At 39.8% G+C, this 10,121-nt stretch overlaps 1 pseudogene; it reads right to left on the bottom strand.

Annotated features, from left to right (window-relative positions):
• Positions 1–5,446: 5,446 nt before the first annotated feature.
• On the bottom strand, positions 5,447–9,440 carry LOC148033618 (triose phosphate/phosphate translocator, chloroplastic pseudogene; annotated as a pseudogene).
• Between the last annotated feature and the right edge of the window lie 681 nt (positions 9,441–10,121).

The raw sequence follows: 10,121 nt of genomic DNA, 5'->3' as shown, positions 1-10,121 counted from the left end.
TTCCCTTCACTTTTAAGGGTACCATTCTTTTCATTTGTCTTCTTGACACAACAATCTGCAATTGCATGTCCTTTCATATTGCAGTAGAAACACTCTCCATGAAACTTCTTCTTACCACCCTTCTTCTTTTTGGCGCCATCATTTTTGGTGGAGGAACCACCTTTGCCCTTTGCATTGGCAGAGAATGCAACATCTCTATTGTTGCTTCCTTCTCGGGCTTTTAGCCTTAACTCCTCCTCCAACAATAATGCACAAAACTCTTCAAAACTCAAAGCTTGAGGTCTCACTTGAGTGTTAAGGGTAGTTACTAGTCCATCGAACTTTTGTGGATAAATCTGAAGACACCTCCTTGCTAGCTCCTCACTAGTCTCTTGTATCCCAACACCAACCATCTAGTCACGCAGATTCTTTATCTGAGTGATGAATGATTCGGATATCTCTCCTTCAGGAAACTTCTCCACTCCTAGTTGATCTCTAAGTTTTGAATCCTTGTTTGGTTTCACGTTTCATATTGACTCCTCAGTACATTCCAAGCCTCTAATTCTTTGGTTGTATGTTGAATCAAAGTCAGAACATTATCAGAACAACTTGTAACTAAGGCACACAATGCATCTACATTCCTTCGTTTCCAAGCTCGTACAAGATCTGCATTTTGAGAAATCATCACACTAGGATTTGATGGGTTGGGGGTGGGATATGGTTCTGCATCAGTCCCCAGCATAGTCTCCAAAAGCTCATAAGAATCAAGGATAGTTGTAATTTTCAACTTCCACAAGGTATAGTTTCTACCATCTAACTTGCCTTCACTAAAGGTTGGTGGACAAATCCTCAGTGTTTTAATAGCTAGTACAACAGCACCACCTCCTACACTACTTCCTATAACTTAAAAATTTTATTTAATTAAAAATTTATGCTTTAAAAAAAATTCGTAAATCTGATATTTTTCTCGGATTGACAAGGACCATAGCCACCCTTCATGAAAGCTACAATGTGAACGAGAGTTATGAGCCATATTAATCATTAGTGTTAATATGTATAGTATGGATGGTCCAAAAACATTAGATTTTGGGAAAAACTAGTATATTCTAGATATTTTAGATATTATCCTAAAAAGATATGGAGATTTCTAGAACTAGATGTCATTTAAAAGAAAAGACATGATATTTTAGTCAGATTTGGAGATTTTATAAAAAGAAATAAATAAAGAGAGAGATTGGTGAAATCACGCGCACTGCGATTGCAATCTACAGGCAGTAGATAGCACTTCGAATAGGGAGAGAAAGGAGTGATCCGAAAGCTTTCTAATCAAGTGTTTTGGGGTTTTACCCCCCTTTTGGAGCCAATGGAACCATCAAATTTATGAGTTAAGAATCAAATAGCTAGTTTTTCCAAGAGTTCCTCCACCAAGAACTCTTGTTCTCAGCCACATCCCCTCTTCTCTAATTCATTTTAAATATGAGGCATGGGGGAGGCACAATGAAGCATAAGGAGACCTCGAGCGGCTGTGAGACAGAGGTAAAGAGAAGGATACCCCTCCAAGATATTTTGAGAGAGAGCTTGAGAGAGAGAAGAGTTACCCTAAGAGGCTGCAAGGGATAGAGTTAGCTCAATTCCCTCTATCTCGATCCTCAACTTAGCCATCTTCCCTTATGCTCTCCCATCTCGAATCTATTCTGCCTTCATGGCCTATTTATAAATATCCTAATTTGTGAATTTTTCTTGAATAAAACATAACCCTTTTCTATTCAATTTGTAAGTAACCCCTTTATATGGCACCCTTCTATATGTAAAAAAAGTATAAAAATGGTGTTTTAAAAACCCATTATTTTGAACTCACGTTATATATACTTACATTCATGAGTGACCCCCCTCCCCCCCCCCCCCCCCCCCCCGAGCTCCAAGCGAAGAATGTTGTGTGGGGATGGCAATCATACAACCAACAATGAAGCTTAGATCAAAGGTATCACTTTCAATCCAACTATGGTTTCGATTATAAGTAACGTATTTCTAAATTGATAGATGCTTGCTTTGATTTTCTCATGAGATACATTAGGCCCATGCTATGATGTACGAGAATAGGTAATGGGAAGGGATAAGTCTCTTCTCACATATTTGAAAGATGGAGTTTGCAAAGTGCATGTATCAAGGGAAGTTAATTGCACTTAGTTGTGTATGGCTTATTCGTTGATAGAGCCATTGGTCAAGAGTTATAAATAGCATAATCATAAAAATAATAACATATTCCTATCATTGTTGCTCCCTAGCGACTTGCCAATTCAAGTCTCTTAGTATTTGGTGATTGGATTCTTGCCCACTGTTAGATGTCTAGGGCCTCCTCCTACTAGTGGGTTCATTTAGCTTACTTATTTTGCATAAATTCCTTATTATTTAAAACAATCCTCAATGTTACGGGCTTTCGATGCTAGTGGTGTGCTCCTCAAAGTGTGCTATGTAAAATGAGGCTTTTAGCTTCTCTAGTGCATGTCAAATGTTCAATTGATGTAGTGTGAAAATTCAATGAAAACAATACTATGCCACATATGCTTTTCCTGATCCTTTCATGTGTTTAACAACCGCTCTAAGAGGTTCATTCTAGTCTCTATGGTGTCCTAGATGTGTGGTCTAAGGGATAGCAAGTTCAGTCAGTTAGTCCGGTTTCCATCGGGATAAGCAACTAATGGTCAATTTTCATAGCTGTTTCTGGACTATCATGTTATGATTCGTGAGTCTAGTGTCCCTATGAGCCATTCTACATGTTTGGAGGCCTACGAGTATATCGTCTAGATTGGGCTTAGCCTTTGGCTGCCCTAGGGCGGGTCCAATTTGCCAAAATTTGACTTATATGTAGTCTATCAGAGTAACAGTGTCTGAATGACAATGTCTGAGTGTGTGACTTAGGCCAGCCGAGTGTGAGCAATCCAAATAAATGGATGATTGGCCATCCGAGGCTGAATAGGTGAACATCCAAGTGGACAATTTTGGGGTATCCGAATTCGGCCATCCAAGGCCGCTGTCCAAGTGTGTGACTTAGGCCAGCCGAGTGTGAGCAATCCGAATAAATGGATGCTTGGCCATCCGAGGCCAAATAGGTGAACATCCAAGTGGACAATTTTGGGGTATCCAAGTGTGTGACTTAGGCCAGCCGAGTGTGAGCAATCCGAATAAATGGATGCTTGGCCATCCAAGGCCGAATAGGTGAACATCCAAGTGGATAGTTTTGGGGTATCCGAATTCGGCCATCCAAGGCCGTTGTCCAAGGCCAAGGGTAGTTGTTGTCTGAAGTTGAGTGGTTGTCTGAGGCCGGGTAATGTTGTCTGAGTCCAAGTCTAAGACAAACTAGTACGGTTTTTATAACTGGACTAGGGACTCAAACTATTCAAGCTATTGGTAAGAATCTAACAACTATGGATTCATCCCAATGTGGCACCATAAGTTTCAGAATTACAAAAATCTTGCTAAATCTCACACATGTCTTGATCAATCTTTCATCTAGTATCCTAGGAGAAATCATCCAATAGGAGGGCACACTCAGAGCTTATTTACAGAGCTGGAAGGGGTGATGGTGAAGATTTCCAAGTACCAAATGGTTTACCAGCCATATAGCGCTCTCTCTCTCTCTCTCTCTCTCTCTCTCTCTCTCTCTCTCTCTCTCTCTCTCTCTCTCTCTCTCTCTCAAGCTATCTCTTGATTGAATGCACACAAATGAGCTCTTTCCCCCTCTTCGTAGCCTCTTAAACTCCTTCTCTCTTGCCCTATTACTTACCCCTTCTCTCTCTTTGTTGTATTAACGCCCCGAAGCTCTCTTTTCCCTGTTTTGGGTCTACTTTTTACAACAAAAACCCTACTCTATATTTCTCTATTTTCCTTATTTTTGCCTCACCTAAATGCATCAAGATCACAAAAAACCACTTACAATAACCCAATCTAATTACCTAAATTCAAAAACCAAGAAAAATTACTTGCAAAGAAGATTGACTCCCTTGCTTCCTACCTACCTCAAGCACTGGTTCGAGGCAAACCCCACTTCAATGTTCGATTCAAAGTGCGCAAGTACTCAAAGCTTGAATCAGTTAGTCTTGTGGAAAATGAAACCAAAATGTGAGAGTTCTCACTCAACCTCCAAGACCCATGGACCACTTATTACTTCAAGCCTTTTAAGCTAAGTGCAATGGCTACCTCTCATATAGCCATGTGTGCTCTCACACCTAAAAGTGTAGTGAGCTTATCCTCATGCTTGATCAAGTTGCCTCCTTCCAAAAGCTCTCCAGTAGCTCCATAATCCAATATATAGTCTCAAGCAAGCGTGATCCTCATGCTCCAAGGCCCAAGCTCCATAGCCATGTGCAAGAGAAGAGAGGAGAAAAGAAGAAAAGAGAAGAAGAAGAGAGGAGAAGGTGGAGATCCTCTCCACCACGGTTCCTCACCCTCACACACTCTCTCCCTCACACTTCCTCCTCAAGTAAGCAAGAACAAGAAGAAGAAAAAGAGAAGGAGGAGATCTAGTTTTGGCCATATATAAGAGTGAGCTTATTCATTCACTTTTTTCCTTTTATACAAGTCCTAATCCCTCTTGAGCACCCATTGCTTTTTTACATGACCGGCCATTTTAGCCTAGGTTCTCTTTCCCTATTCCCTTGCTTTTTGCATTTTTCCTTCACCCATGATTGTCTACATTTAGAAATTACTTAGAAGAATACCTGGCACTCTTTTACAAAGATTTAGAGTGTTCTTTTATATTTAAAATGTGGCTTTTCTCTTTTGCGCTTGCCATGAACTTTAAGGTTGCCCTTGCACTTTTGTCCTTTTCTCCTTCTATTTCTTTGGCCAATGGCATTTTTTCACTTTGTCCTACGTCTTCTTATTTTTTTTCTTTCTTTCTTTGCACTAGGATTTTCATTGCACAATATCATGAAATTCGAGGATATGTTGAGAAACACGGACCTAGAACTAGATCGGCTATGGTGGACGTAAGAAAACACACGATACATTATCAAAATGAGGAATTGTAACTCAAGTGAATTAGGTTCCAAGATAGATTATCTTGGATCATAAACACAATCTTGAGTGACTCAATTTGATAGTACCATTACCTTGAAATGAGTGTCAAGTACATGCCTTTATAGCTTTTTGGATAGTACCACTTTTCTTCTTCTGTACTCATGGGATTTTGGACATCTCTTCCTAGAGCTTCTAGAGCATACATATTTGTCATATCTCTCATACAAAACCACTTATGAGCAAGCCTCTATGGGCATACATATCAAAAATCATTTTCTATTCTCAACACCTCCCCTCAAATGATGAGTTTCTACACCTATTGGCATTTGCCCTCCCTACATGTGGACATGAATCAAGAGTCTAGCAATTTGGAAACCTTAGTCAGGTCAAGCTTGAAACTTTACATTTTTGGTAGGGTTTGTTACATCCACTATGGGAAGCAGATCCACTAAGGGAATTCAAGATCCACTATCGGAAATATCCACTTTGGGAAAACATGATCCACGATAGATTTTTTTTTGCAAAACGTTTTGTTTGTAGTAGCGGAAATTTCTTTATCTTCTTCTTGCTTTAAGACATTGCTAAAAGCATGAGTGAGAGGTGCAACTCTTTCCAAAGTGTTTGTTGCCAAAAGATGATAGAACAATCACAAGTTTTGTCATACCAACTTTAGCAAAGGCATAAGCAAATCCATCCTGCATTAAGGCAAGGCCCTCAATCAATATTGTTGGTGGTATACACAAAAATACTATGATTGAAATATATGCATAGAGGTTTGTGCAGTCCCATCCTTGTCATTGCTTTCTTGGAGTACACACTTGACAGCCTCTAATTTTTTTAGCAAAAAGACTAAAAGCATGTGGCTTTACATCAATAAATTATTCACTTTATCAAATATGTTTGTGTTATTGCATCTAAGTTGCACCTCATTGATATATATTTTTACCATTGTAAATGCTTGGCTTGGAGTTATAAAAGCCATTGAATATGTTGTTTTATTTTACAACCTTAGGAATCTTACCTAGAATGCATGCAACACATGAGGCTCCAACTTTAGTCCTTATGTATGCTCAAAATATTTGATTTAATAAAGGTGTAAGGGGTGCAATTGGGGTTCTTGGGAAAAAGTGGTTGAGAAGGTTGGAGCACGGGAGATTTTGGTGCCTCTTTAACTTCTTTCTTCCCTCTTTTCCAAACTCTCTTTGTCCATCCTTCTTCTTGCTCTACCGTTCTGCAGAAAACTATGGATTCTTGGTCTGTGAGCTTGAAAGAGGAGCCTCTTGACATTGTTTCTTGATTAGTAAGGGTGTGTCTTGGGTATTTTGTGTGTGTGTATTCATGGCAAGAGAGTTGTTTTTTGCAAGTTTCATGGTGAGGAGCAAAGCTCCAAGCATACACTTTGCTGCTTGGTACCTTGGTTCTGTGCCTCTTGGTAAGTTGGGTGAGAGCCAATCATTTTTGGTTTTGTTGCCACGACCAAGCTAGCCATGGATTCTGCAAAGTGAAGAGTAGGTGTTGAAGATCTTTGAAACAGCAACAAGAAGCTACATGCATATCTGTTTCTCACAATCTCTATTTTACTAGCAACTCTACAAATTGAGGATCAGGCTTCTTGTGGATGAGGGGAGGAGGAAGAAAGAAGAGCCATCTTGGAGGAGAGGCTAGCAAAGATGAATGTGGAGAAGGATACCAGATGTCTTTGGAAATCCCCATTTCATGGGCGAGTTATTTTTACTACAGCACTTGAAGTATTAGAAGAAAAAAAGATTAATGAAAGCAGAAGAAGAAGGGATGGAGGAAGTTGCTATAGTGAAGTATAACACATGATTCAACGACTCCCTATCTTTTCTCTTTCACTCAACGCATCAATCGTAATTCAGATCAGGACCATTGGCGCTCCATTTCTATCCCTCTCCCCTTTCATCTTTGAGGCCATGGCCATCTGTTCTACTCTCGCATTTCCTGTAGATTTATAGCATATTGTTATTTCCTTCACACTCTCCTCCAAACGGCGCCTTGCTTATGAAGATGGGGACAGGGCTGAAACTATGTGCAATCTAGTGACTTCTGGCACAATGGGTCCTTCAAGCACTTTTGGGTTCATAACTTACAAGAATATGGATTCGGCGTAGATAGCTCTGAAGGAGCAAAGAAAAAGAATTGATGGAAGGCCCACATCACAAATGAAGAAGTACGAAGAGATTCATACTACTAATTGAATAGGTGTCCTTCTTCTTCTCTTTGATTCGATGATCAAAGTGCTTCATCATCATTTGGCCAAAGGGGAAGGCAATTGTAGCACTAGAGCTATGGTGACTGGCTGAAGATAAATATCAATATGGGTCCCAGACTTTTGCGGACATGTCGGTTCTCTTCCGGTGACTTGCCGGTTGTTTAATTTTTTATATTTATTTGAATAATTAATTTGGATGATGGAGCTCTGTCATCATCCTCTCACGCAGGTGCATGGTTCTGAGCGTCTGCCTGTGATCAAGAGGGTGCAGGGTTCAAAACCTGGGAGTTAGTCAGGGAGAGACCAAACCTCATTTTAGGGGCCTTTTTAATCTCTGGGACCCATAATTACCTAGTACAGGCAGAATTCGTCAAGATCTGTGGGGCCCGTGCTGATATATATCCACAACCATTGTGACCTACTTGAAATCCATGCCTGAAGCTAGCAATTACACCATTTACATGGGCCTTGACAAATGAGAGAACGAGGAGCTTATCAAGTATGGCCTGCCCGAAGACATCTGGTTTCATGTTGACAAGTTATCTTCAGCTCATGTTTATCTGAGGCTACACAAAGGCCAGTACAATGACAGATCTTGGCAAACTTTGTTGCCTCCTCACACTCTCATTCGTGGCGTTGTTGCAAACGAGAAGAGATAGAAAAGGAGAAGATAAGGTTCAATTTAAAAACCTAAGGTTGAACATCAATTTCCCTATCCTTTATTATGAATTAATATGGAAATCATAATGCAAAAGCAAAAATCTAAGCCTAAGTAATAATTCCAAGGTTCCTTTTAACTTATCTTTCTAAAGACACGGGTGGAAGTACTTTAAAGATAAATTTGATGAAGTGGGAGTGCTAATTTGAAGTTTTTTTGCGGGTTTTCACCTTTTTGGTGTCAAATTGGTGGATTTTCAATATCTTTTTTTCACGTAGATAGTGTGTCTCCCAAAATCAAATGATTATGGTATTCATCGTTATCAATGTGTTAGTCAATGATGGGTGTTTGGAACTAAGGCAAAATATTGATATGAAGAGATAGTGGCTATTGAAGAGGTGGAAAAATGATCCACAGAAGTGAGAAGAAAAGAGAAGAAGGATATTCAGAAGTTTTTCTTGATGCTTACAATGGAAGTGTACTATGGTTCTTTGGTTAATGAGGATGCTTCACCATTGTTCGTGGGAGGAATGATAGCCTTCGATTTTGTCATCAAAAAGGCTAAAAGCATGTGGCTTTACATCGAAAAATTATTCACTTTATCAAATATGTTTGTGCTATTGCATCTAAGTTGTACTTCATTGATATATATTTTTAGCATTGTAAATTCTTGGCTTGGAGTTATAAAAGCCATTGAATATGTTATTTTATTTTACAACCTTAGGAATCTTTCCTAGAATACATGCAACACATAAGGCTCCAACCTTAGTCTTCATGTATGCTCAAAATATTTGATTTAATAAAGGTGTAAGGGGTGTAATTGGGGTTCTTGGGAAAACGTAGTTGAGGACGTTGGAGCACAACAGATTGTGGTGCCTATGTAACTTCTTTCTTCCCTCTTTTCCAAACTCTCTTTGTCCATCCTTCTTCTTGCTCTACATTTGTGCAGAAAACTATGGAATCTTGGTGTTTGAGCTTGAAAGAGAAGCCTCATGATCGTGTTTCTTGATCAATGAGGGTGTGACTTGGGTCTTTTGTGTGTGTGTATTCATGGGAAGAGAGGTGCTTTTGCAAGTTTCATGGTAAGGAGCAAATCTCCAAGCATATACTTTGCTGCTCGATACCCTCGTTCTCTTCTTCTTGGTATGTTGGGTGAGAGGGATGAGAGCGTGTCAACAATACTGTAGGTAAATTCAATATTAGAAGTCATTGCATTGAGAAACCCAGTCCATTTGAAAGATAATTCTATCAAAGAAGCCATTGACACACCAAGTGAAACTGGAGCCAGAGACAACCATAGATTGAAGGGAATCTATTGGCATAGACCAATTTGAGAAGCAGCAGCATAGAAGAAAGGTTCCAAATCTTTAATGGTATGTGTGAATGATACAGTCCCCCAATAGCTACAAATGAGATGTTGCTCATCACGTGCCTTAGAGCATGGCAGAAGGAGATTGGAACTAGTGCTGGGTATCTTTTCAAAAACCCTTTTGGACTTCTAGTTCGGCTAGGAATGAAAAGCCCATGCCTTCTGCATCTACTGCTAGCCATACACACAGGTGATGTAGTTGTCCTATGTTTTCCTCTTCGTAGTAAGAGTAGAGGTGTGCCATGGCCTAAGCCTACCCCATAAGTTGATATACTTAGGGGTACTGAAAGTAATGGTTTCCTGCACATCTAAGAACCCAAAGAAAAGCAAACTAATTTCATGGTATTCAACCTGTCATAAGGAGTACACAAAGTGCTATTACTGAACGAGTAGTAGAGTGTCAACAAGTCTTTTCTACTCATGGCCTATCCGAAGCCAATCCTTCTTGGAATATCACCACTTTTCACCTCGAGCCACCACTCCTACAAGCTCATATAAGACAGTATAGGATATGATGGGGAACTAATCCTTAATGGGCTCTAGCAATCAGATAGCAATGTCACGGAGCCAATGTCAAGCTTGGCATTGGCTCCATGAGCAAGCTCCTCGGAATTGTAGATGGTTTCAAAAGGTCCCCCAATCTGAGTCTTCACATCATACGTCCCGCGGTTGCATGTCAGGCTAGTCAAACCATGATGAATGCATAGTTATTATCTATGATCAAGGCTTGCAGTTTTCTCCTTGCTTTGTCAACTATGTGCAAATACTCATCGCTCTATGACAACAAGATAAACCTTTCCCATTTACAGAATGTTGATGAGTAGCTCATGTTGATGCTTTGCAGATAAGAGAAAGCTTCCCTA

Source organism: Lygodium microphyllum, chromosome 7 (genome assembly GCF_053477565.2).
Source record: "Lygodium microphyllum isolate KBCC chromosome 7, Lygodium_microphyllum_v1.1.10, whole genome shotgun sequence".
Classification (NCBI taxonomy): domain Eukaryota; kingdom Viridiplantae; phylum Streptophyta; class Polypodiopsida; order Schizaeales; family Lygodiaceae; genus Lygodium; species Lygodium microphyllum.
This window is presented reverse-complemented; position numbering and strand designations above follow the sequence as displayed.